General features: G+C 47.4%; 85 non-coding genes across 85 annotated transcripts; all 85 read left to right on the top strand.

Moving 5' to 3' along the window:
- The first annotated feature begins 98 nt into the window (after positions 1-98).
- Positions 99-217, top strand: LOC148988462 (5S ribosomal RNA). The gene has a single exon (XR_016155588.1). It is a non-coding gene; the product is annotated as a 5S ribosomal RNA (ribosomal RNA).
- Positions 218-280: 63 nt separating this feature from the next.
- Positions 281-399, top strand: LOC148988463 (5S ribosomal RNA). Its single transcript, XR_016155589.1, has one exon. It is a non-coding gene; the product is annotated as a 5S ribosomal RNA (ribosomal RNA).
- Positions 400-462: 63 nt separating this feature from the next.
- On the top strand, positions 463-581 carry LOC148988464 (5S ribosomal RNA). Its single transcript, XR_016162943.1, has one exon. It is a non-coding gene; the product is annotated as a 5S ribosomal RNA (ribosomal RNA).
- Positions 582-644: 63 nt separating this feature from the next.
- LOC148988465 (5S ribosomal RNA) lies at positions 645-763 on the top strand. The gene has a single exon (XR_016161372.1). It is a non-coding gene; the product is annotated as a 5S ribosomal RNA (ribosomal RNA).
- A 63-nt stretch (positions 764-826) lies between these two features.
- On the top strand, positions 827-945 carry LOC148988466 (5S ribosomal RNA). Its single transcript, XR_016161162.1, has one exon. It is a non-coding gene; the product is annotated as a 5S ribosomal RNA (ribosomal RNA).
- Positions 946-1,008: 63 nt separating this feature from the next.
- On the top strand, positions 1,009-1,127 carry LOC148988467 (5S ribosomal RNA). Its single transcript, XR_016155590.1, has one exon. It is a non-coding gene; the product is annotated as a 5S ribosomal RNA (ribosomal RNA).
- A 63-nt stretch (positions 1,128-1,190) lies between these two features.
- Positions 1,191-1,309, top strand: LOC148988468 (5S ribosomal RNA). The gene has a single exon (XR_016155592.1). It is a non-coding gene; the product is annotated as a 5S ribosomal RNA (ribosomal RNA).
- A 63-nt stretch (positions 1,310-1,372) lies between these two features.
- On the top strand, positions 1,373-1,491 carry LOC148988469 (5S ribosomal RNA). Its single transcript, XR_016155593.1, has one exon. It is a non-coding gene; the product is annotated as a 5S ribosomal RNA (ribosomal RNA).
- A 63-nt stretch (positions 1,492-1,554) lies between these two features.
- On the top strand, positions 1,555-1,673 carry LOC148988470 (5S ribosomal RNA). The gene has a single exon (XR_016155594.1). It is a non-coding gene; the product is annotated as a 5S ribosomal RNA (ribosomal RNA).
- A 63-nt stretch (positions 1,674-1,736) lies between these two features.
- Positions 1,737-1,855, top strand: LOC148988471 (5S ribosomal RNA). The gene has a single exon (XR_016155595.1). It is a non-coding gene; the product is annotated as a 5S ribosomal RNA (ribosomal RNA).
- Positions 1,856-2,026: 171 nt separating this feature from the next.
- On the top strand, positions 2,027-2,145 carry LOC148988472 (5S ribosomal RNA). The gene has a single exon (XR_016155596.1). It is a non-coding gene; the product is annotated as a 5S ribosomal RNA (ribosomal RNA).
- A 63-nt stretch (positions 2,146-2,208) lies between these two features.
- LOC148988473 (5S ribosomal RNA) lies at positions 2,209-2,327 on the top strand. Its single transcript, XR_016155597.1, has one exon. It is a non-coding gene; the product is annotated as a 5S ribosomal RNA (ribosomal RNA).
- A 63-nt stretch (positions 2,328-2,390) lies between these two features.
- Positions 2,391-2,509, top strand: LOC148988474 (5S ribosomal RNA). Its single transcript, XR_016162944.1, has one exon. It is a non-coding gene; the product is annotated as a 5S ribosomal RNA (ribosomal RNA).
- A 63-nt stretch (positions 2,510-2,572) lies between these two features.
- Positions 2,573-2,691, top strand: LOC148988475 (5S ribosomal RNA). Its single transcript, XR_016155598.1, has one exon. It is a non-coding gene; the product is annotated as a 5S ribosomal RNA (ribosomal RNA).
- A 171-nt stretch (positions 2,692-2,862) lies between these two features.
- On the top strand, positions 2,863-2,981 carry LOC148988476 (5S ribosomal RNA). The gene has a single exon (XR_016163788.1). It is a non-coding gene; the product is annotated as a 5S ribosomal RNA (ribosomal RNA).
- Positions 2,982-3,044: 63 nt separating this feature from the next.
- LOC148988477 (5S ribosomal RNA) lies at positions 3,045-3,163 on the top strand. Its single transcript, XR_016155599.1, has one exon. It is a non-coding gene; the product is annotated as a 5S ribosomal RNA (ribosomal RNA).
- A 63-nt stretch (positions 3,164-3,226) lies between these two features.
- LOC148988478 (5S ribosomal RNA) lies at positions 3,227-3,345 on the top strand. Its single transcript, XR_016162945.1, has one exon. It is a non-coding gene; the product is annotated as a 5S ribosomal RNA (ribosomal RNA).
- Positions 3,346-3,408: 63 nt separating this feature from the next.
- Positions 3,409-3,527, top strand: LOC148988479 (5S ribosomal RNA). Its single transcript, XR_016155600.1, has one exon. It is a non-coding gene; the product is annotated as a 5S ribosomal RNA (ribosomal RNA).
- A 63-nt stretch (positions 3,528-3,590) lies between these two features.
- Positions 3,591-3,709, top strand: LOC148988480 (5S ribosomal RNA). The gene has a single exon (XR_016155601.1). It is a non-coding gene; the product is annotated as a 5S ribosomal RNA (ribosomal RNA).
- Positions 3,710-3,772: 63 nt separating this feature from the next.
- LOC148988481 (5S ribosomal RNA) lies at positions 3,773-3,891 on the top strand. The gene has a single exon (XR_016155603.1). It is a non-coding gene; the product is annotated as a 5S ribosomal RNA (ribosomal RNA).
- A 63-nt stretch (positions 3,892-3,954) lies between these two features.
- LOC148988482 (5S ribosomal RNA) lies at positions 3,955-4,073 on the top strand. The gene has a single exon (XR_016162300.1). It is a non-coding gene; the product is annotated as a 5S ribosomal RNA (ribosomal RNA).
- A 63-nt stretch (positions 4,074-4,136) lies between these two features.
- Positions 4,137-4,255, top strand: LOC148988483 (5S ribosomal RNA). The gene has a single exon (XR_016163995.1). It is a non-coding gene; the product is annotated as a 5S ribosomal RNA (ribosomal RNA).
- Positions 4,256-4,318: 63 nt separating this feature from the next.
- Positions 4,319-4,437, top strand: LOC148988484 (5S ribosomal RNA). Its single transcript, XR_016155604.1, has one exon. It is a non-coding gene; the product is annotated as a 5S ribosomal RNA (ribosomal RNA).
- Positions 4,438-4,500: 63 nt separating this feature from the next.
- On the top strand, positions 4,501-4,619 carry LOC148988485 (5S ribosomal RNA). Its single transcript, XR_016155605.1, has one exon. It is a non-coding gene; the product is annotated as a 5S ribosomal RNA (ribosomal RNA).
- Positions 4,620-4,783: 164 nt separating this feature from the next.
- On the top strand, positions 4,784-4,902 carry LOC148988486 (5S ribosomal RNA). The gene has a single exon (XR_016155606.1). It is a non-coding gene; the product is annotated as a 5S ribosomal RNA (ribosomal RNA).
- A 63-nt stretch (positions 4,903-4,965) lies between these two features.
- LOC148988487 (5S ribosomal RNA) lies at positions 4,966-5,084 on the top strand. The gene has a single exon (XR_016155607.1). It is a non-coding gene; the product is annotated as a 5S ribosomal RNA (ribosomal RNA).
- A 63-nt stretch (positions 5,085-5,147) lies between these two features.
- On the top strand, positions 5,148-5,266 carry LOC148988488 (5S ribosomal RNA). Its single transcript, XR_016162946.1, has one exon. It is a non-coding gene; the product is annotated as a 5S ribosomal RNA (ribosomal RNA).
- A 63-nt stretch (positions 5,267-5,329) lies between these two features.
- LOC148988489 (5S ribosomal RNA) lies at positions 5,330-5,448 on the top strand. The gene has a single exon (XR_016163117.1). It is a non-coding gene; the product is annotated as a 5S ribosomal RNA (ribosomal RNA).
- A 63-nt stretch (positions 5,449-5,511) lies between these two features.
- LOC148988490 (5S ribosomal RNA) lies at positions 5,512-5,630 on the top strand. The gene has a single exon (XR_016161163.1). It is a non-coding gene; the product is annotated as a 5S ribosomal RNA (ribosomal RNA).
- A 63-nt stretch (positions 5,631-5,693) lies between these two features.
- LOC148988491 (5S ribosomal RNA) lies at positions 5,694-5,812 on the top strand. The gene has a single exon (XR_016155608.1). It is a non-coding gene; the product is annotated as a 5S ribosomal RNA (ribosomal RNA).
- Positions 5,813-5,875: 63 nt separating this feature from the next.
- On the top strand, positions 5,876-5,994 carry LOC148988492 (5S ribosomal RNA). Its single transcript, XR_016155609.1, has one exon. It is a non-coding gene; the product is annotated as a 5S ribosomal RNA (ribosomal RNA).
- A 63-nt stretch (positions 5,995-6,057) lies between these two features.
- On the top strand, positions 6,058-6,176 carry LOC148988493 (5S ribosomal RNA). Its single transcript, XR_016155610.1, has one exon. It is a non-coding gene; the product is annotated as a 5S ribosomal RNA (ribosomal RNA).
- Positions 6,177-6,239: 63 nt separating this feature from the next.
- On the top strand, positions 6,240-6,358 carry LOC148988494 (5S ribosomal RNA). The gene has a single exon (XR_016155611.1). It is a non-coding gene; the product is annotated as a 5S ribosomal RNA (ribosomal RNA).
- A 63-nt stretch (positions 6,359-6,421) lies between these two features.
- Positions 6,422-6,540, top strand: LOC148988495 (5S ribosomal RNA). The gene has a single exon (XR_016155612.1). It is a non-coding gene; the product is annotated as a 5S ribosomal RNA (ribosomal RNA).
- A 171-nt stretch (positions 6,541-6,711) lies between these two features.
- On the top strand, positions 6,712-6,830 carry LOC148988496 (5S ribosomal RNA). The gene has a single exon (XR_016155614.1). It is a non-coding gene; the product is annotated as a 5S ribosomal RNA (ribosomal RNA).
- A 63-nt stretch (positions 6,831-6,893) lies between these two features.
- On the top strand, positions 6,894-7,012 carry LOC148988497 (5S ribosomal RNA). The gene has a single exon (XR_016155615.1). It is a non-coding gene; the product is annotated as a 5S ribosomal RNA (ribosomal RNA).
- A 63-nt stretch (positions 7,013-7,075) lies between these two features.
- On the top strand, positions 7,076-7,194 carry LOC148988498 (5S ribosomal RNA). Its single transcript, XR_016162947.1, has one exon. It is a non-coding gene; the product is annotated as a 5S ribosomal RNA (ribosomal RNA).
- Positions 7,195-7,257: 63 nt separating this feature from the next.
- LOC148988499 (5S ribosomal RNA) lies at positions 7,258-7,376 on the top strand. The gene has a single exon (XR_016155616.1). It is a non-coding gene; the product is annotated as a 5S ribosomal RNA (ribosomal RNA).
- Positions 7,377-7,546: 170 nt separating this feature from the next.
- LOC148988500 (5S ribosomal RNA) lies at positions 7,547-7,665 on the top strand. The gene has a single exon (XR_016163789.1). It is a non-coding gene; the product is annotated as a 5S ribosomal RNA (ribosomal RNA).
- A 63-nt stretch (positions 7,666-7,728) lies between these two features.
- On the top strand, positions 7,729-7,847 carry LOC148988501 (5S ribosomal RNA). Its single transcript, XR_016163385.1, has one exon. It is a non-coding gene; the product is annotated as a 5S ribosomal RNA (ribosomal RNA).
- Positions 7,848-7,910: 63 nt separating this feature from the next.
- On the top strand, positions 7,911-8,029 carry LOC148988502 (5S ribosomal RNA). The gene has a single exon (XR_016162948.1). It is a non-coding gene; the product is annotated as a 5S ribosomal RNA (ribosomal RNA).
- A 63-nt stretch (positions 8,030-8,092) lies between these two features.
- Positions 8,093-8,211, top strand: LOC148988503 (5S ribosomal RNA). The gene has a single exon (XR_016155617.1). It is a non-coding gene; the product is annotated as a 5S ribosomal RNA (ribosomal RNA).
- A 63-nt stretch (positions 8,212-8,274) lies between these two features.
- LOC148988504 (5S ribosomal RNA) lies at positions 8,275-8,393 on the top strand. Its single transcript, XR_016155618.1, has one exon. It is a non-coding gene; the product is annotated as a 5S ribosomal RNA (ribosomal RNA).
- Positions 8,394-8,456: 63 nt separating this feature from the next.
- LOC148988505 (5S ribosomal RNA) lies at positions 8,457-8,575 on the top strand. Its single transcript, XR_016155619.1, has one exon. It is a non-coding gene; the product is annotated as a 5S ribosomal RNA (ribosomal RNA).
- A 63-nt stretch (positions 8,576-8,638) lies between these two features.
- LOC148988506 (5S ribosomal RNA) lies at positions 8,639-8,757 on the top strand. Its single transcript, XR_016162301.1, has one exon. It is a non-coding gene; the product is annotated as a 5S ribosomal RNA (ribosomal RNA).
- Positions 8,758-8,820: 63 nt separating this feature from the next.
- On the top strand, positions 8,821-8,939 carry LOC148988507 (5S ribosomal RNA). Its single transcript, XR_016163996.1, has one exon. It is a non-coding gene; the product is annotated as a 5S ribosomal RNA (ribosomal RNA).
- A 63-nt stretch (positions 8,940-9,002) lies between these two features.
- Positions 9,003-9,121, top strand: LOC148988508 (5S ribosomal RNA). Its single transcript, XR_016155620.1, has one exon. It is a non-coding gene; the product is annotated as a 5S ribosomal RNA (ribosomal RNA).
- A 63-nt stretch (positions 9,122-9,184) lies between these two features.
- LOC148988509 (5S ribosomal RNA) lies at positions 9,185-9,303 on the top strand. Its single transcript, XR_016155621.1, has one exon. It is a non-coding gene; the product is annotated as a 5S ribosomal RNA (ribosomal RNA).
- Positions 9,304-9,366: 63 nt separating this feature from the next.
- On the top strand, positions 9,367-9,485 carry LOC148988510 (5S ribosomal RNA). Its single transcript, XR_016155622.1, has one exon. It is a non-coding gene; the product is annotated as a 5S ribosomal RNA (ribosomal RNA).
- A 164-nt stretch (positions 9,486-9,649) lies between these two features.
- LOC148988511 (5S ribosomal RNA) lies at positions 9,650-9,768 on the top strand. Its single transcript, XR_016155623.1, has one exon. It is a non-coding gene; the product is annotated as a 5S ribosomal RNA (ribosomal RNA).
- A 63-nt stretch (positions 9,769-9,831) lies between these two features.
- LOC148988512 (5S ribosomal RNA) lies at positions 9,832-9,950 on the top strand. The gene has a single exon (XR_016155625.1). It is a non-coding gene; the product is annotated as a 5S ribosomal RNA (ribosomal RNA).
- Positions 9,951-10,013: 63 nt separating this feature from the next.
- LOC148988513 (5S ribosomal RNA) lies at positions 10,014-10,132 on the top strand. The gene has a single exon (XR_016162949.1). It is a non-coding gene; the product is annotated as a 5S ribosomal RNA (ribosomal RNA).
- A 63-nt stretch (positions 10,133-10,195) lies between these two features.
- LOC148988514 (5S ribosomal RNA) lies at positions 10,196-10,314 on the top strand. The gene has a single exon (XR_016161373.1). It is a non-coding gene; the product is annotated as a 5S ribosomal RNA (ribosomal RNA).
- A 63-nt stretch (positions 10,315-10,377) lies between these two features.
- Positions 10,378-10,496, top strand: LOC148988515 (5S ribosomal RNA). The gene has a single exon (XR_016161164.1). It is a non-coding gene; the product is annotated as a 5S ribosomal RNA (ribosomal RNA).
- A 63-nt stretch (positions 10,497-10,559) lies between these two features.
- Positions 10,560-10,678, top strand: LOC148988516 (5S ribosomal RNA). Its single transcript, XR_016155626.1, has one exon. It is a non-coding gene; the product is annotated as a 5S ribosomal RNA (ribosomal RNA).
- Positions 10,679-10,741: 63 nt separating this feature from the next.
- On the top strand, positions 10,742-10,860 carry LOC148988517 (5S ribosomal RNA). Its single transcript, XR_016155627.1, has one exon. It is a non-coding gene; the product is annotated as a 5S ribosomal RNA (ribosomal RNA).
- A 63-nt stretch (positions 10,861-10,923) lies between these two features.
- On the top strand, positions 10,924-11,042 carry LOC148988518 (5S ribosomal RNA). Its single transcript, XR_016155628.1, has one exon. It is a non-coding gene; the product is annotated as a 5S ribosomal RNA (ribosomal RNA).
- A 63-nt stretch (positions 11,043-11,105) lies between these two features.
- LOC148988519 (5S ribosomal RNA) lies at positions 11,106-11,224 on the top strand. The gene has a single exon (XR_016155629.1). It is a non-coding gene; the product is annotated as a 5S ribosomal RNA (ribosomal RNA).
- Positions 11,225-11,287: 63 nt separating this feature from the next.
- LOC148988520 (5S ribosomal RNA) lies at positions 11,288-11,406 on the top strand. Its single transcript, XR_016155631.1, has one exon. It is a non-coding gene; the product is annotated as a 5S ribosomal RNA (ribosomal RNA).
- Positions 11,407-11,578: 172 nt separating this feature from the next.
- Positions 11,579-11,697, top strand: LOC148988521 (5S ribosomal RNA). Its single transcript, XR_016161324.1, has one exon. It is a non-coding gene; the product is annotated as a 5S ribosomal RNA (ribosomal RNA).
- A 63-nt stretch (positions 11,698-11,760) lies between these two features.
- Positions 11,761-11,879, top strand: LOC148988522 (5S ribosomal RNA). The gene has a single exon (XR_016160284.1). It is a non-coding gene; the product is annotated as a 5S ribosomal RNA (ribosomal RNA).
- A 63-nt stretch (positions 11,880-11,942) lies between these two features.
- LOC148988523 (5S ribosomal RNA) lies at positions 11,943-12,061 on the top strand. The gene has a single exon (XR_016155632.1). It is a non-coding gene; the product is annotated as a 5S ribosomal RNA (ribosomal RNA).
- A 63-nt stretch (positions 12,062-12,124) lies between these two features.
- Positions 12,125-12,243, top strand: LOC148988524 (5S ribosomal RNA). The gene has a single exon (XR_016155633.1). It is a non-coding gene; the product is annotated as a 5S ribosomal RNA (ribosomal RNA).
- A 63-nt stretch (positions 12,244-12,306) lies between these two features.
- On the top strand, positions 12,307-12,425 carry LOC148988525 (5S ribosomal RNA). Its single transcript, XR_016155634.1, has one exon. It is a non-coding gene; the product is annotated as a 5S ribosomal RNA (ribosomal RNA).
- A 63-nt stretch (positions 12,426-12,488) lies between these two features.
- Positions 12,489-12,607, top strand: LOC148988526 (5S ribosomal RNA). The gene has a single exon (XR_016155635.1). It is a non-coding gene; the product is annotated as a 5S ribosomal RNA (ribosomal RNA).
- A 171-nt stretch (positions 12,608-12,778) lies between these two features.
- LOC148988527 (5S ribosomal RNA) lies at positions 12,779-12,897 on the top strand. Its single transcript, XR_016155637.1, has one exon. It is a non-coding gene; the product is annotated as a 5S ribosomal RNA (ribosomal RNA).
- A 63-nt stretch (positions 12,898-12,960) lies between these two features.
- On the top strand, positions 12,961-13,079 carry LOC148988528 (5S ribosomal RNA). Its single transcript, XR_016155638.1, has one exon. It is a non-coding gene; the product is annotated as a 5S ribosomal RNA (ribosomal RNA).
- A 63-nt stretch (positions 13,080-13,142) lies between these two features.
- Positions 13,143-13,261, top strand: LOC148988529 (5S ribosomal RNA). Its single transcript, XR_016162950.1, has one exon. It is a non-coding gene; the product is annotated as a 5S ribosomal RNA (ribosomal RNA).
- A 63-nt stretch (positions 13,262-13,324) lies between these two features.
- LOC148988530 (5S ribosomal RNA) lies at positions 13,325-13,443 on the top strand. Its single transcript, XR_016155639.1, has one exon. It is a non-coding gene; the product is annotated as a 5S ribosomal RNA (ribosomal RNA).
- Positions 13,444-13,613: 170 nt separating this feature from the next.
- LOC148988531 (5S ribosomal RNA) lies at positions 13,614-13,732 on the top strand. Its single transcript, XR_016162034.1, has one exon. It is a non-coding gene; the product is annotated as a 5S ribosomal RNA (ribosomal RNA).
- A 63-nt stretch (positions 13,733-13,795) lies between these two features.
- On the top strand, positions 13,796-13,914 carry LOC148988532 (5S ribosomal RNA). The gene has a single exon (XR_016155640.1). It is a non-coding gene; the product is annotated as a 5S ribosomal RNA (ribosomal RNA).
- A 63-nt stretch (positions 13,915-13,977) lies between these two features.
- Positions 13,978-14,096, top strand: LOC148988533 (5S ribosomal RNA). Its single transcript, XR_016162951.1, has one exon. It is a non-coding gene; the product is annotated as a 5S ribosomal RNA (ribosomal RNA).
- Positions 14,097-14,159: 63 nt separating this feature from the next.
- Positions 14,160-14,278, top strand: LOC148988534 (5S ribosomal RNA). The gene has a single exon (XR_016155641.1). It is a non-coding gene; the product is annotated as a 5S ribosomal RNA (ribosomal RNA).
- A 63-nt stretch (positions 14,279-14,341) lies between these two features.
- Positions 14,342-14,460, top strand: LOC148988535 (5S ribosomal RNA). The gene has a single exon (XR_016161165.1). It is a non-coding gene; the product is annotated as a 5S ribosomal RNA (ribosomal RNA).
- Positions 14,461-14,523: 63 nt separating this feature from the next.
- On the top strand, positions 14,524-14,642 carry LOC148988536 (5S ribosomal RNA). Its single transcript, XR_016155642.1, has one exon. It is a non-coding gene; the product is annotated as a 5S ribosomal RNA (ribosomal RNA).
- A 63-nt stretch (positions 14,643-14,705) lies between these two features.
- LOC148988537 (5S ribosomal RNA) lies at positions 14,706-14,824 on the top strand. The gene has a single exon (XR_016155643.1). It is a non-coding gene; the product is annotated as a 5S ribosomal RNA (ribosomal RNA).
- A 63-nt stretch (positions 14,825-14,887) lies between these two features.
- On the top strand, positions 14,888-15,006 carry LOC148988538 (5S ribosomal RNA). Its single transcript, XR_016155644.1, has one exon. It is a non-coding gene; the product is annotated as a 5S ribosomal RNA (ribosomal RNA).
- A 63-nt stretch (positions 15,007-15,069) lies between these two features.
- On the top strand, positions 15,070-15,188 carry LOC148988539 (5S ribosomal RNA). Its single transcript, XR_016155645.1, has one exon. It is a non-coding gene; the product is annotated as a 5S ribosomal RNA (ribosomal RNA).
- A 63-nt stretch (positions 15,189-15,251) lies between these two features.
- LOC148988540 (5S ribosomal RNA) lies at positions 15,252-15,370 on the top strand. Its single transcript, XR_016155646.1, has one exon. It is a non-coding gene; the product is annotated as a 5S ribosomal RNA (ribosomal RNA).
- A 63-nt stretch (positions 15,371-15,433) lies between these two features.
- Positions 15,434-15,552, top strand: LOC148988541 (5S ribosomal RNA). The gene has a single exon (XR_016155648.1). It is a non-coding gene; the product is annotated as a 5S ribosomal RNA (ribosomal RNA).
- Positions 15,553-15,615: 63 nt separating this feature from the next.
- LOC148988542 (5S ribosomal RNA) lies at positions 15,616-15,734 on the top strand. Its single transcript, XR_016155649.1, has one exon. It is a non-coding gene; the product is annotated as a 5S ribosomal RNA (ribosomal RNA).
- Positions 15,735-15,797: 63 nt separating this feature from the next.
- LOC148988543 (5S ribosomal RNA) lies at positions 15,798-15,916 on the top strand. Its single transcript, XR_016155650.1, has one exon. It is a non-coding gene; the product is annotated as a 5S ribosomal RNA (ribosomal RNA).
- Positions 15,917-15,979: 63 nt separating this feature from the next.
- LOC148988544 (5S ribosomal RNA) lies at positions 15,980-16,098 on the top strand. Its single transcript, XR_016155651.1, has one exon. It is a non-coding gene; the product is annotated as a 5S ribosomal RNA (ribosomal RNA).
- Positions 16,099-16,161: 63 nt separating this feature from the next.
- Positions 16,162-16,280, top strand: LOC148988545 (5S ribosomal RNA). The gene has a single exon (XR_016162194.1). It is a non-coding gene; the product is annotated as a 5S ribosomal RNA (ribosomal RNA).
- Positions 16,281-16,343: 63 nt separating this feature from the next.
- On the top strand, positions 16,344-16,462 carry LOC148988546 (5S ribosomal RNA). The gene has a single exon (XR_016155652.1). It is a non-coding gene; the product is annotated as a 5S ribosomal RNA (ribosomal RNA).
- Positions 16,463-16,483: the final 21 nt, after the last annotated feature.

A 16,483-nucleotide genomic window follows, 5' to 3' on the forward strand; every position in this document is an offset into this window, starting at 1 on the left:
CCTCAAAATTCCTGAAATAGTCTCTCAGTTTCTTCAGAAAGCCTGAAAGAGTCTCTTTTTTTTCTTCTTCAAATAGCCCAATTTTGGCTGCAGATTTCGCTTACGGCCATACCACCTTGAGAACGCCCGAACTCGTCTGATCTCGGAAGCTAAGCAGGGTCGGGCCTGGTTAGTACTTGGATGGGAGACCGCCTGGGAATACCAGGTGCTGTAAGCTTTATGTAGTTTACTACCCTAATGTTCTAACCATTCAAATAGCCCAATTTTGGCAGCAGATTTCGCTTACGGCCATACCACCTTGAGAACGCCCGAACTCGTCTGATCTCGGAAGCTAAGCAGGGTCGGGCCTGGTTAGTACTTGGATGGGAGACCGCCTGGGAATACCAGGTGCTGTAAGCTTTATGTAGTTTACTACCCTAATGTTCTAACCATTCAAATAGCCCAATTTTGGCAGGAGATTTCGCTTACGACCATACCACCTTGAGAACGCCCGAACTCGTCTGATCTCGGAAGCTAAGCAGGGTCGGGCCTGGTTAGTACTTGGATGGGAGACCGCCTGGGAATACCAGGTGCTGTAAGCTTTATGTAGTTTACTACCCTAATGTTCTAACCATTCAAATAGCCCAATTTTGGCAGCAGATTTCGCTTACGGCCATACCACCTTGAGAACGCCCGAACTCGTCTGATCTCGGAAGCTAAGCAGGGTCGGGCCTGGTTAGTACTTGGATGGGAGACCGCCTGTGAATACCAGGTGCTGTAAGCTTTATATAGTTTACTACCCTAATGTTCTAACCATTCAAATAGCCCAATTTTGGCAGCAGATTTCGCTTACGGCCATACCACCTTGAGAACGCCCGAACTCGTCTGGTCTCGGAAGCTAAGCAGGGTCGGGCCTGGTTAGTACTTGGATGGGAGACCGCCTGGGAATACCAGGTGCTGTAAGCTTTATATAGTTTACTACCCTAATGTTCTAACCATTCAAATAGCCCAATTTTGGCAGCAGATTTCGCTTACGGCCATACCACCTTGAGAACGCCCGAACTCGTCTGATCTCGGAAGCTAAGCAGGGTCGGGCCTGGTTAGTACTTGGATGGGAGACCGCCTGGGAATACCAGGTGCTGTAAGCTTTATATAGTTTACTACCCTAATGTTCTAACCATTCAAATAGCCCAATTTTGGCAGCAGATTTCGCTTACGGCCATACCACCTTGAGAACGCCCGAACTCGTCTGATCTCGGAAGCTAAGCAGGGTCGGGCCTGGTTAGTACTTGGATGGGAGACCGCCTGGGAATACCAGGTGCTGTAAGCTTTATATAGTTTACTACCCTAATGTTTTAACTATTCAAATAGCCCAATTTTGGCAGCAGATTTCGCTTACGGCCATACCACCTTGAGAACGCCCGAACTCGTCTGATCTCGGAAGCTAAGCAGGGTCGGGCCTGGTTAGTACTTGGATGGGAGACCGCCTGGGAATACCAGGTGCTGTAAGCTTTATATAGTTTACTACCCTAATGTTCTAACCATTCAAATAGCCCAATTTTGGCAGCAGATTTCGCTTACGGCCATACCACCTTGAGAACGCCCGAACTCGTCTGATCTCGGAAGCTAAGCAGGGTCGGGCCTGGTTAGTACTTGGATGGGAGACCGCCTGGGAATACCAGGTGCTGTAAGCTTTATATAGTTTACTACCCTAATGTTTTAACTATTCAAATAGCCCAATTTTGGCAGCAGATTTCGCTTACGGCCATACCACCTTGAGAACGCCCGAACTCGTCTGATCTCGGAAGCTAAGCAGGGTCGGGCCTGGTTAGTACTTGGATGGGAGACCGCCTGGGAATACCAGGTGCTGTAAGCTTTATTGTTTAAAAAAAAAAAAAAAAAAAAAGAGTCAATGAAATGTTTCAAAAATCCTAAATTGTCTTTTTTCCCCTCAAAATTCCTGAAATAGTCTCTCAGTTTCTTCAGAAAGCCTGAAAGAGTCTCTTTTTTTTCTTCTTCAAATAGCCCAATTTTGGCTGCAGATTTCGCTTACGGCCATACCACCTTGAGAACGCCCGAACTCGTCTGATCTCGGAAGCTAAGCAGGGTCGGGCCTGGTTAGTACTTGGATGGGAGACCGCCTGGGAATACCAGGTGCTGTAAGCTTTATGTAGTTTACTACCCTAATGTTCTAATCATTCAAATAGCCCAATTTTGGCAGCAGATTTCGCTTACGGCCATACCACCTTGAGAACGCCCGAACTCGTCTGATCTCGGAAGCTAAGCAGGGTCGGGCCTGGTTAGTACTTGGATGGGAGACCGCCTGGGAATACCAGGTGCTGTAAGCTTTATGTAGTTTACTACCCTAATGTTCTAACCATTCAAATAGCCCAATTTTGGCAGGAGATTTTGCTTACGACCATACCACCTTGAGAACGCCCGAACTCGTCTGATCTCGGAAGCTAAGCAGGGTCGGGCCTGGTTAGTACTTGGATGGGAGACCGCCTGGGAATACCAGGTGCTGTAAGCTTTATGTAGTTTACTACCCTAATGTTCTAACCATTCAAATAGCCCAATTTTGGCAGCAGATTTCGCTTACGGCCATACCACCTTGAGAACGCCCGAACTCGTCTGATCTCGGAAGCTAAGCAGGGTCGGGCCTGGTTAGTACTTGGATGGGAGACCGCCTGGGAATACCAGGTGCTGTAAGCTTTATTGTTTAAAAAAAAAAAAAAAAAAAAAGAGTCAATGAAATGTTTCAAAAATCCTAAATTGTCTTTTTTCCCCTCAAAATTCCTGAAATAGTCTCTCAGTTTCTTCAGAAAGCCTGAAAGAGTCTCTTTTTTTTCTTCTTCAAATAGCCCAATTTTGGCTGCAGATTTCGCTTACGGCCATACCACCTTGAGAACGCCCGAACTCGTCTCATCTCGGAAGCTAAGCAGGGTCGGGCCTGGTTAGTACTTGGATGGGAGACCGCCTGGGAATACCAGGTGCTGTAAGCTTTATGTAGTTTACTACCCTAATGTTCTAACCATTCAAATAGCCCAATTTTGGCAGCAGATTTCGCTTACGGCCATACCACCTTGAGAACGCCCGAACTCGTCTGATCTCGGAAGCTAAGCAGGGTCGGGCCTGGTTAGTACTTGGATGGGAGACCGCCTGGGAATACCAGGTGCTGTAAGCTTTATGTAGTTTACTACCCTAATGTTCTAACCATTCAAATAGCCCAATTTTGGCAGGAGATTTCGCTTACGACCATACCACCTTGAGAACGCCCGAACTCGTCTGATCTCGGAAGCTAAGCAGGGTCGGGCCTGGTTAGTACTTGGATGGGAGACCGCCTGGGAATACCAGGTGCTGTAAGCTTTATGTAGTTTACTACCCTAATGTTCTAACCATTCAAATAGCCCAATTTTGGCAACAGATTTCGCTTACGGCCATACCACCTTGAGAACGCCCGAACTCGTCTGATCTCGGAAGCTAAGCAGGGTCGGGCCTGGTTAGTACTTGGATGGGAGACCGCCTGGGAATACCAGGTGCTGTAAGCTTTATATAGTTTACTACCCTAATGTTCTAACCATTCAAATAGCCCAATTTTGGCAGCAGATTTCGCTTACGGCCATACCACCTTGAGAACGCCCGAACTCGTCTGATCTCGGAAGCTAAGCAGGGTCGGGCCTGGTTAGTACTTGGATGGGAGACCGCCTGGGAATACCAGGTGCTGTAAGCTTTATATAGTTTACTACCCTAATGTTTTAACTATTCAAATAGCCCAATTTTGGCAGCAGATTTCGCTTACGGCCATACCACCTTGAGAACGCCCGAACTCGTCTGATCTCGGAAGCTAAGCAGGGTCGGGCCTGGTTAGTACTTGGATGGGAGACCGCCTGGGAATACCAGGTGCTGTAAGCTTTATATAGTTTACTACCCTAATGTTCTAACCATTCAAATAGCCCAATTTTGGCAGCAGATTTCGCTTACGGCCATACCACCTTGAGAACGCCCGAACTCGTCTGATCTCGGAAGCTAAGCAGGGTCGGGCCTGGTTAGTACTTGGATGGGAGACCGCCTGGGAATAGCAGGTGCTGTAAGCTTTATATAGTTTACTACCCTAATGTTTCAACTATTCAAATAGCCCAATTTTGGCAGCAGATTTCGCTTACGGCCATACCACCTTGAGAACGCCCGAACTCGTCTGATCTCGGAAGCTAGGCAGGGTCGGGCCTGGTTAGTACTTGGATGGGAGACCGCCTGGGAATAGCAGGTGCTGTAAGCTTTATATAGTTTACTACCCTAATGTTTTAACTATTCAAATAGCCCAATTTTGGCAGCAGATTTTGCTTACGGCCATACCACCTTGAGAACGCCCGAACTCGTCTGATCTCGGAAGCTAAGCAGGGTCGGGCCTGGTTAGTACTTGGATGGGAGACCGCCTGGGAATACCAGGTGCTGTAAGCTTTATATAGTTTACTACCCTAATGTTCTAACCATTCAAATAGCCCAATTTTGGCAGCAGATTTCGCTTACGGCCATACCACCTTGAGAACGCCCGAACTCGTCTGATCTCGGAAGCTAAGCAGGGTCGGGCCTGGTTAGTACTTGGATGGGAGACCGCCTGGGAATACCAGGTGCTGTAAGCTTTATTGTTTAAAAAAAAAAAAAAGAGTCAATGAAATGTTTCAAAAATCCTAAATTGTCTTTTTTCCCCTCAAAATTCCTGAAATAGTCTCTCAGTTTCTTCAGAAAGCCTGAAAGAGTCTCTTTTTTTTCTTCTTCAAATAGCCCAATTTTGGCTGCAGATTTCGCTTACGGCCATACCACCTTGAGAACGCCCGAACTCGTCTGATCTCGGAAGCTAAGCAGGGTCGGGCCTGGTTAGTACTTGGATGGGAGACCGCCTGGGAATACCAGGTGCTGTAAGCTTTATGTAGTTTACTACCCTAATGTTCTAACCATTCAAATAGCCCAATTTTGGCAGCAGATTTCGCTTACGGCCATACCACCTTGAGAACGCCCGAACTCGTCTGATCTCGGAAGCTAAGCAGGGTCGGGCCTGGTTAGTACTTGGATGGGAGACCGCCTGGGAATACCAGGTGCTGTAAGCTTTATGTAGTTTACTACCCTAATGTTCTAACCATTCAAATAGCCCAATTTTGGCAGGAGATTTCGCTTACGACCATACCACCTTGAGAACGCCCGAACTCGTCTGATCTCGGAAGCTAAGCAGGGTCGGGCCTGGTTAGTACTTGGATGGGAGACCGCCTGGGAATACCAGGTGCTGTAAGCTTTATGTAGTTTACTACCCTAATGTTCTAACCATTCAAATAGCCCAATTTTGGCAGCAGATTTCGCTTACGGCCATACCACCTTGAGAACGCCCGAACTCGTCTGATCTCGGAAGCTAAGCAGGGTCGGGCCTGGTTAGTACTTGGATGGGAGACTGCCTGTGAATACCAGGTGCTGTAAGCTTTATATAGTTTACTACCCTAATGTTCTAACCATTCAAATAGCCCAATTTTGGCAGCAGATTTCGCTTACGGCCATACCACCTTGAGAACGCCCGAACTCGTCTGGTCTCGGAAGCTAAGCAGGGTCGGGCCTGGTTAGTACTTGGATGGGAGACCGCCTGGGAATACCAGGTGCTGTAAGCTTTATATAGTTTACTACCCTAATGTTCTAACCATTCAAATAGCCCAATTTTGGCAGCAGATTTCGCTTACGGCCATACCACCTTGAGAACGCCCGAACTCGTCTGATCTCGGAAGCTAAGCAGGGTCGGGCCTGGTTAGTACTTGGATGGGAGACCGCCTGGGAATACCAGGTGCTGTAAGCTTTATATAGTTTACTACCCTAATGTTCTAACCATTCAAATAGCCCAATTTTGGCAGCAGATTTCGCTTACGGCCATACCACCTTGAGAACGCCCGAACTCGTCTGATCTCGGAAGCTAAGCAGGGTCGGGCCTGGTTAGTACTTGGATGGGAGACCGCCTGGGAATACCAGGTGCTGTAAGCTTTATATAGTTTACTACCCTAATGTTTTAACTATTCAAATAGCCCAATTTTGGCAGCAGATTTCGCTTACGGCCATACCACCTTGAGAACGCCCGAACTCGTCTGATCTCGGAAGCTAAGCAGGGTCGGGCCTGGTTAGTACTTGGATGGGAGACCGCCTGGGAATACCAGGTGCTGTAAGCTTTATATAGTTTACTACCCTAATGTTCTAACCATTCAAATAGCCCAATTTTGGCAGCAGATTTCGCTTACGGCCATACCACCTTGAGAACGCCCGAACTCGTCTGATCTCGGAAGCTAAGCAGGGTCGGGCCTGGTTAGTACTTGGATGGGAGACCGCCTGGGAATACCAGGTGCTGTAAGCTTTATATAGTTTACTACCCTAATGTTTTAACTATTCAAATAGCCCAATTTTGGCAGCAGATTTCGCTTACGGCCATACCACCTTGAGAACGCCCGAACTCGTCTGATCTCGGAAGCTAAGCAGGGTCGGGCCTGGTTAGTACTTGGATGGGAGACCGCCTGGGAATACCAGGTGCTGTAAGCTTTATTGTTTAAAAAAAAAAAAAAAAAAAAAGAGTCAATGAAATGTTTCAAAAATCCTAAATTGTCTTTTTTCCCCTCAAAATTCCTGAAATAGTCTCTCAGTTTCTTCAGAAAGCCTGAAAGAGTCTCTTTTTTTTCTTCTTCAAATAGCCCAATTTTGGCTGCAGATTTCGCTTACGGCCATACCACCTTGAGAACGCCCGAACTCGTCTGATCTCGGAAGCTAAGCAGGGTCGGGCCTGGTTAGTACTTGGATGGGAGACCGCCTGGGAATACCAGGTGCTGTAAGCTTTATGTAGTTTACTACCCTAATGTTCTAATCATTCAAATAGCCCAATTTTGGCAGCAGATTTCGCTTACGGCCATACCACCTTGAGAACGCCCGAACTCGTCTGATCTCGGAAGCTAAGCAGGGTCGGGCCTGGTTAGTACTTGGATGGGAGACCGCCTGGGAATACCAGGTGCTGTAAGCTTTATGTAGTTTACTACCCTAATGTTCTAACCATTCAAATAGCCCAATTTTGGCAGGAGATTTTGCTTACGACCATACCACCTTGAGAACGCCCGAACTCGTCTGATCTCGGAAGCTAAGCAGGGTCGGGCCTGGTTAGTACTTGGATGGGAGACCGCCTGGGAATACCAGGTGCTGTAAGCTTTATGTAGTTTACTACCCTAATGTTCTAACCATTCAAATAGCCCAATTTTGGCAGCAGATTTCGCTTACGGCCATACCACCTTGAGAACGCCCGAACTCGTCTGATCTCGGAAGCTAAGCAGGGTCGGGCCTGGTTAGTACTTGGATGGGAGACCGCCTGGGAATACCAGGTGCTGTAAGCTTTATTGTTTAAAAAAAAAAAAAAAAAAAAGAGTCAATGAAATGTTTCAAAAATCCTAAATTGTCTTTTTTCCCCTCAAAATTCCTGAAATAGTCTCTCAGTTTCTTCAGAAAGCCTGAAAGAGTCTCTTTTTTTTCTTCTTCAAATAGCCCAATTTTGGCTGCAGATTTCGCTTACGGCCATACCACCTTGAGAACGCCCGAACTCGTCTCATCTCGGAAGCTAAGCAGGGTCGGGCCTGGTTAGTACTTGGATGGGAGACCGCCTGGGAATACCAGGTGCTGTAAGCTTTATGTAGTTTACTACCCTAATGTTCTAACCATTCAAATAGCCCAATTTTGGCAGCAGATTTCGCTTACGGCCATACCACCTTGAGAACGCCCGAACTCGTCTGATCTCGGAAGCTAAGCAGGGTCGGGCCTGGTTAGTACTTGGATGGGAGACCGCCTGGGAATACCAGGTGATGTAAGCTTTATGTAGTTTACTACCCTAATGTTCTAACCATTCAAATAGCCCAATTTTGGCAGGAGATTTCGCTTACGACCATACCACCTTGAGAACGCCCGAACTCGTCTGATCTCGGAAGCTAAGCAGGGTCGGGCCTGGTTAGTACTTGGATGGGAGACCGCCTGGGAATACCAGGTGCTGTAAGCTTTATGTAGTTTACTACCCTAATGTTCTAACCATTCAAATAGCCCAATTTTGGCAACAGATTTCGCTTACGGCCATACCACCTTGAGAACGCCCGAACTCGTCTGATCTCGGAAGCTAAGCAGGGTCGGGCCTGGTTAGTACTTGGATGGGAGACCGCCTGGGAATACCAGGTGCTGTAAGCTTTATATAGTTTACTACCCTAATGTTCTAACCATTCAAATAGCCCAATTTTGGCAGCAGATTTCGCTTACGGCCATACCACCTTGAGAACGCCCGAACTCGTCTGATCTCGGAAGCTAAGCAGGGTCGGGCCTGGTTAGTACTTGGATGGGAGACCGCCTGGGAATACCAGGTGCTGTAAGCTTTATATAGTTTACTACCCTAATGTTTTAACTATTCAAATAGCCCAATTTTGGCAGCAGATTTCGCTTACGGCCATACCACCTTGAGAACGCCCGAACTCGTCTGATCTCGGAAGCTAAGCAGGGTCGGGCCTGGTTAGTACTTGGATGGGAGACCGCCTGGGAATACCAGGTGCTGTAAGCTTTATATAGTTTACTACCCTAATGTTCTAACCATTCAAATAGCCCAATTTTGGCAGCAGATTTCGCTTACGGCCATACCACCTTGAGAACGCCCGAACTCGTCTGATCTCGGAAGCTAAGCAGGGTCGGGCCTGGTTAGTACTTGGATGGGAGACCGCCTGGGAATAGCAGGTGCTGTAAGCTTTATATAGTTTACTACCCTAATATTTCAACTATTCAAATAGCCCAATTTTGGCAGCAGATTTCGCTTACGGCCATACCACCTTGAGAACGCCCGAACTCGTCTGATCTCGGAAGCTAGGCAGGGTCGGGCCTGGTTAGTACTTGGATGGGAGACCGCCTGGGAATAGCAGGTGCTGTAAGCTTTATATAGTTTACTACCCTAATGTTTTAACTATTCAAATAGCCCAATTTTGGCAGCAGATTTCGCTTACGGCCATACCACCTTGAGAACGCCCGAACTCGTCTGATCTCGGAAGCTAAGCAGGGTCGGGCCTGGTTAGTACTTGGATGGGAGACCGCCTGGGAATACCAGGTGCTGTAAGCTTTATATAGTTTACTACCCTAATGTTCTAACCATTCAAATAGCCCAATTTTGGCAGCAGATTTCGCTTACGGCCATACCACCTTGAGAACGCCCGAACTCGTCTGATCTCGGAAGCTAAGCAGGGTCGGGCCTGGTTAGTACTTGGATGGGAGACCGCCTGGGAATACCAGGTGCTGTAAGCTTTATATAGTTTACTACCCTAATGTTTTAACTATTCAAATAGCCCAATTTTGGCAGCAGATTTCGCTTACGGCCATACCACCTTGAGAACGCCCGAACTCGTCTGATCTCGGAAGCTAAGCAGGGTCGGGCCTGGTTAGTACTTGGATGGGAGACCGCCTGGGAATACCAGGTGCTGTAAGCTTTATTGTTTAAAAAAAAAAAAAAGAGTCAATGAAATGTTTCAAAAATCCTAAATTGTCTTTTTTCCCCTCAAAATTCCTGAAATAGTCTCTCAGTTTCTTCAGAAAGCCTGAAAGAGTCTCTTTTTTTTCTTCTTCAAATAGCCCAATTTTGGCTGCAGATTTCGCTTACGGCCATACCACCTTGAGAACGCCCGAACTCGTCTGATCTCGGAAGCTAAGCAGGGTCGGGCCTGGTTAGTACTTGGATGGGAGACCGCCTGGGAATACCAGGTGCTGTAAGCTTTATGTAGTTTACTACCCTAATGTTCTAACCATTCAAATAGCCCAATTTTGGCAGCAGATTTCGCTTACGGCCATACCACCTTGAGAACGCCCGAACTCGTCTGATCTCGGAAGCTAAGCAGGGTCGGGCCTGGTTAGTACTTGGATGGGAGACCGCCTGGGAATACCAGGTGCTGTAAGCTTTATGTAGTTTACTACCCTAATGTTCTAACCATTCAAATAGCCCAATTTTGGCAGGAGATTTCGCTTACGACCATACCACCTTGAGAACGCCCGAACTCGTCTGATCTCGGAAGCTAAGCAGGGTCGGGCCTGGTTAGTACTTGGATGGGAGACCGCCTGGGAATACCAGGTGCTGTAAGCTTTATGTAGTTTACTACCCTAATGTTCTAACCATTCAAATAGCCCAATTTTGGCAGCAGATTTCGCTTACGGCCATACCACCTTGAGAACGCCCGAACTCGTCTGATCTCGGAAGCTAAGCAGGGTCGGGCCTGGTTAGTACTTGGATGGGAGACCGCCTGTGAATACCAGGTGCTGTAAGCTTTATATAGTTTACTACCCTAATGTTCTAACCATTCAAATAGCCCAATTTTGGCAGCAGATTTCGCTTACGGCCATACCACCTTGAGAACGCCCGAACTCGTCTGGTCTCGGAAGCTAAGCAGGGTCGGGCCTGGTTAGTACTTGGATGGGAGACCGCCTGGGAATACCAGGTGCTGTAAGCTTTATATAGTTTACTACCCTAATGTTCTAACCATTCAAATAGCCCAATTTTGGCAGCAGATTTCGCTTACGGCCATACCACCTTGAGAACGCCCGAACTCGTCTGATCTCGGAAGCTAAGCAGGGTCGGGCCTGGTTAGTACTTGGATGGGAGACCGCCTGGGAATACCAGGTGCTGTAAGCTTTATATAGTTTACTACCCTAATGTTCTAACCATTCAAATAGCCCAATTTTGGCAGCAGATTTCGCTTACGGCCATACCACCTTGAGAACGCCCGAACTCGTCTGATCTCGGAAGCTAAGCAGGGTCGGGCCTGGTTAGTACTTGGATGGGAGACCGCCTGGGAATACCAGGTGCTGTAAGCTTTATATAGTTTACTACCCTAATGTTTTAACTATTCAAATAGCCCAATTTTGGCAGCAGATTTCGCTTACGGCCATACCACCTTGAGAACGCCCGAACTCGTCTGATCTCGGAAGCTAAGCAGGGTCGGGCCTGGTTAGTACTTGGATGGGAGACCGCCTGGGAATACCAGGTGCTGTAAGCTTTATATAGTTTACTACCCTAATGTTCTAACCATTCAAATAGCCCAATTTTGGCAGCAGATTTCGCTTACGGCCATACCACCTTGAGAACGCCCGAACTCGTCTGATCTCGGAAGCTAAGCAGGGTCGGGCCTGGTTAGTACTTGGATGGGAGACCGCCTGGGAATACCAGGTGCTGTAAGCTTTATATAGTTTACTACCCTAATGTTTTAACTATTCAAATAGCCCAATTTTGGCAGCAGATTTCGCTTACGGCCATACCACCTTGAGAACGCCCGAACTCGTCTGATCTCGGAAGCTAAGCAGGGTCGGGCCTGGTTAGTACTTGGATGGGAGACCGCCTGGGAATACCAGGTGCTGTAAGCTTTATTGTTTAAAAAAAAAAAAAAAAAAAAAGAGTCAATGAAATGTTTCAAAAATCCTAAATTGTCTTTTTTCCCCTCAAAATTCCTGAAATAGTCTCTCAGTTTCTTCAGAAAGCCTGAAAGAGTCTCTTTTTTTTTCTTCTTCAAATAGCCCAATTTTGGCTGCAGATTTCGCTTACGGCCATACCATCTTGAGAACGCCCGAACTCGTCTGATCTCGGAAGCTAAGCAGGGTCGGGCCTGGTTAGTACTTGGATGGGAGACCGCCTGGGAATACCAGGTGCTGTAAGCTTTATGTAGTTTACTACCCTAATGTTCTAACCATTCAAATAGCCCAATTTTGGCAGCAGATTTCGCTTACGGCCATACCACCTTGAGAACGCCCGAACTCGTCTGATCTCGGAAGCTAAGCAGGGTCGGGCCTGGTTAGTACTTCGATGGGAGACCGCCTGGGAATACCAGGTGCTGTAAGCTTTATATAGTTTACTACCCTAATGTTCTAACCATTCAAATAGCCCAATTTTGGCAGCAGATTTCGCTTACGGCCATACCACCTTGAGAACGCCCGAACTCGTCTGATCTCGGAAGCTAAGCAGGGTCGGGCCTGGTTAGTACTTGGATGGGAGACCGCCTGGGAATACCAGGTGCTGTAAGCTTTATATAGTTTACTACCCTAATGTTTTAACTATTCAAATAGCCCAATTTTGGCAGCAGATTTCGCTTACGGCCATACCACCTTGAGAACGCCCGAACTCGTCTGATCTCGGAAGCTAAGCAGGGTCGGGCCTGGTTAGTACTTGGATGGGAGACCGCCTGGGAATACCAGGTGCTGTAAGCTTTATATAGTTTACTACCCTAATGTTCTAACCATTCAAATAGCCCAATTTTGGCAGCAGATTTCGCTTACGGCCATACCACCTTGAGAACGCCCGAACTCGTCTGATCTCGGAAGCTAAGCAGGGTCGGGCCTGGTTAGTACTTGGATGGGAGACCGCCTGGGAATACCAGGTGCTGTAAGCTTTATATAGTTTACTACCCTAATGTTTTAACCATTCAAATAGCCCAATTTTGGCAGCAGATTTCGCTTACGGCCATACCACCTTGAGAACGCCCGAACTCGTCTGATCTCGGAAGCTAAGCAGGGTCGGGCCTGGTTAGTACTTGGATGGGAGACCGCCTGGGAATACCAGGTGCTGTAAGCTTTATTGTTTAAAAAAAAAAAAAAAAAAAAAGAGTCAATGAAATGTTTCAAAAATCCTAAATTGTCTTTTTTCCCCTCAAAATTCCTGAAATAGTCTCTCAGTTTCTTCAGAAAGCCTGAAAGAGTCTCTTTTTTTTCTTCTTCAAATAGCCCAATTTTGGCTGCAGATTTCGCTTACGGCCATACCACCTTGAGAACGCCCGAACTCGTCTGATCTCGGAAGCTAAGCAGGGTCGGGCCTGGTTAGTACTTGGATGGGAGACCGCCTGGGAATACCAGGTGCTGTAAGCTTTATGTAGTTTACTACCCTAATGTTCTAACCATTCAAATAGCCCAATTTTGGCAGCAGATTTCGCTTACGGCCATACCACCTTGAGAACGCCCGAACTCGTCTGATCTCGGAAGCTAAGCAGGGTCGGGCCTGGTTAGTACTTGGATGGGAGACCGCCTGGGAATACCAGGTGCTGTAAGCTTTATGTAGTTTACTACCCTAATGTTCTAACCATTCAAATAGCCCAATTTTGGCAGGAGATTTCGCTTACGACCATACCACCTTGAGAACGCCCGAACTCGTCTGATCTCGGAAGCTAAGCAGGGTCGGGCCTGGTTAGTACTTGGATGGGAGACCGCCTGGGAATACCAGGTGCTGTAAGCTTTATGTAGTTTACTACCCTAATGTTCTAACCATTCAAATAGCCCAATTTTGGCAGCAGATTTCGCTTACGGCCATACCACCTTGAGAACGCCCGAACTCGTCTGATCTCGGAAGCTAAGCAGGGTCGGGCCTGGTTAGTACTTGGATGGGAGACCGCCTGGGAATACCAGGTGCTGTAAGCTTTATTGTTTAAAAAAAAAAAAAAAAAAAAGAGTCAATGAAATGTTTCAAAAATCCTAAATTGTCTTTTTTCCCCTCAAAATTCCTGAAATAGTCTCTCAGTTTCTTCAGAAAGCCTGAAAGAGTCTCTTTTTTTTCTTCTTCAAATAGCCCAATTTTGGCTGCAGATTTCGCTTACGGCCATACCACCTTGAGAACGCCCGAACTCGTCTGATCTCGGATGCTAAGCAGGGTCGGGCCTGGTTAGTACTTGGATGGGAGACCGCCTGGGAATACCAGGTGCTGTAAGCTTTATGTAGTTTACTACCCTAATGTTCTAACCATTCAAATAGCCCAATTTTGGCAGCAGATTTCGCTTACGGCCATACCACCTTGAGAACGCCCGAACTCGTCTGATCTCGGAAGCTAAGCAGGGTCGGGCCTGGTTAGTACTTGGATGGGAGACCGCCTGGGAATACCAGGTGCTGTAAGCTTTATGTAGTTTACTACCCTAATGTTCTAACCATTCAAATAGCCCAATTTTGGCAGGAGATTTCGCTTACGACCATACCACCTTGAGAACGCCCGAACTCGTCTGATCTCGGAAGCTAAGCAGGGTCGGGCCTGGTTAGTACTTGGATGGGAGACCGCCTGGGAATACCAGGTGCTGTAAGCTTTATGTAGTTTACTACCCTAATGTTCTAACCATTCAAATAGCCCAATTTTGGCAGCAGATTTCGCTTACGGCCATACCACCTTGAGAACGCCCGAACTCGTCTGATCTCGGAAGCTAAGCAGGGTCGGGCCTGGTTAGTACTTGGATGGGAGACCGCCTGGGAATACCAGGTGCTGTAAGCTTTATATAGTTTACTACCCTAATGTTCTAACCATTCAAATAGCCCAATTTTGGCAGCAGATTTCGCTTACGGCCATACCACCTTGAGAACGCCCGAACTCGTCTGGTCTCGGAAGCTAAGCAGGGTCGGGCCTGGTTAGTACTTGGATGGGAGACCGCCTGGGAATACCAGGTGCTGTAAGCTTTATATAGTTTACTACCCTAATGTTCTAACCATTCAAATAGCCCAATTTTGGCAGCAGATTTCGCTTACGGCCATACCACCTTGAGAACGCCCGAACTCGTCTGATCTCGGAAGCTAAGCAGGGTCGGGCCTGGTTAGTACTTGGATGGGAGACCGCCTGGGAATACCAGGTGCTGTAAGCTTTATATAGATTACTACCCTAATGTTCTAACCATTCAAATAGCCCAATTTTGGCAGCAGATTTCGCTTACGGCCATACCACCTTGAGAACGCCCGAACTCGTCTGATCTCGGAAGCTAAGCAGGGTCGGGCCTGGTTAGTACTTGGATGGGAGACCGCCTGGGAATACCAGGTGCTGTAAGCTTTATATAGTTTACTACCCTAATGTTCTAACCATTCAAATAGCCCAATTTTGGCAGCAGATTTCGCTTACGGCCATACCACCTTGAGAACGCCCGAACTCGTCTGATCTCGGAAGCTAAGCAGGGTCGGGCCTGGTTAGTACTTGGATGGGAGACCGCCTGGGAATACCAGGTGCTGTAAGCTTTATATAGTTTACTACCCTAATGTTTTAACTATTCAAATAGCCCAATTTTGGCAGCAGATTTCGCTTACGGCCATACCACCTTGAGAACGCCCGAACTCGTCTGATCTCGGAAGCTAAGCAGGGTCGGGCCTGGTTAGTACTTGGATGGGAGACCGCCTGGGAATACCAGGTGCTGTAAGCTTTATATAGTTTACTACCCTAATGTTCTAACCATTCAAATAGCCCAATTTTGGCAGCAGATTTCGCTTACGGCCATACCACCTTGAGAACGCCCGAACTCGTCTGATCTCGGAAGCTAAGCAGGGTCGGGCCTGGTTAGTACTTGGATGGGAGACCGCCTGGGAATACCAGGTGCTGTAAGCTTTATATAGTTTACTACCCTAATGTTTTAACTATTCAAATAGCCCAATTTTGGCAGCAGATTTCGCTTACGGCCATACCACCTTGAGAACGCCCGAACTCGTCTGATCTCGGAAGCTAAGCAGGGTCGGGCCTGGTTAGTACTTGGATGGGAGACCGCCTGGGAATACCAGGTGCTGTAAGCTTTATGTAGTTTACTACCCTAATGTTCTAACCATTCAAATAGCCCAATTTTGGCAGCAGATTTCGCTTACGGCCATACCACCTTGAGAACGCCCGAACTCGTCTGATCTCGGAAGCTAAGCAGGGTCGGGCCTGGTTAGTACTTGGATGGGAGACCGCCTGGGAATACCAGGTGCTGTAAGCTTTATGTAGTTTACTACCCTAATGTTCTAACCATTCAAATAGCCCAATTTTGGCAGCAGATTTCGCTTACGGCCATACCACCTTGAGAACGCCCGAACTCGTCTGATCTCGGAAGCTAAGCAGGGTCGGGCCTGGTTAGTACTTGGATGGGAGACCGCCTGGGAATACCAGGTGCTGTAAGCTTTATATAGTTTACTACCCTAATGTTCTAACCATTCAAATAGCCCAATTTTGGCAGCAGATTTCGCTTACGGCCATACCACCTTGAGAACGCCCGAACTCGTCTGATCTCGGAAGCTAAGCAGGGTCGGGCCTGGTTAGTACTTGGATGGGAGACCGCCTGGGAATACCAGGTGCTGTAAGCTTTATATAGTTTACTACCCTAATGTTCTAACCATTCAAATAGCCCAATTTTGGCAGCAGATTTCGCTTACGGCCATACCACCTTGAGAACGCCCGAACTCGTCTGGTCTCGGAAGCTAAGCAGGGTCGGGCCTGGTTAGTACTTGGATGGGACACCGCCTGGGAATACCAGGTGCTGTAAGCTTTATATAGTTTACTACCCTAATGTTCTAACCATTCAAATAGCCCAATTTTGGCAGCAGATTTCGCTTACGGCCATACCACCTTGAGAACGCCCGAACTCGTCTGATCTCGGAAGCTAAGCAGGGTCGGGCCTGGTTAGTACTTGGATGGGAGACCGCCTGGGAATACCAGGTGCTGTAAGCTTTATATAGTTTACTACCCTAA

The sequence above is a fragment of the Pimephales promelas genome, chromosome 3 (assembly GCF_988280905.1).
Source record: "Pimephales promelas chromosome 3, fPimPro1.hap1.1, whole genome shotgun sequence".
In the NCBI taxonomy this organism is placed as follows: Eukaryota; Metazoa; Chordata; class Actinopteri; order Cypriniformes; family Leuciscidae; genus Pimephales; species Pimephales promelas.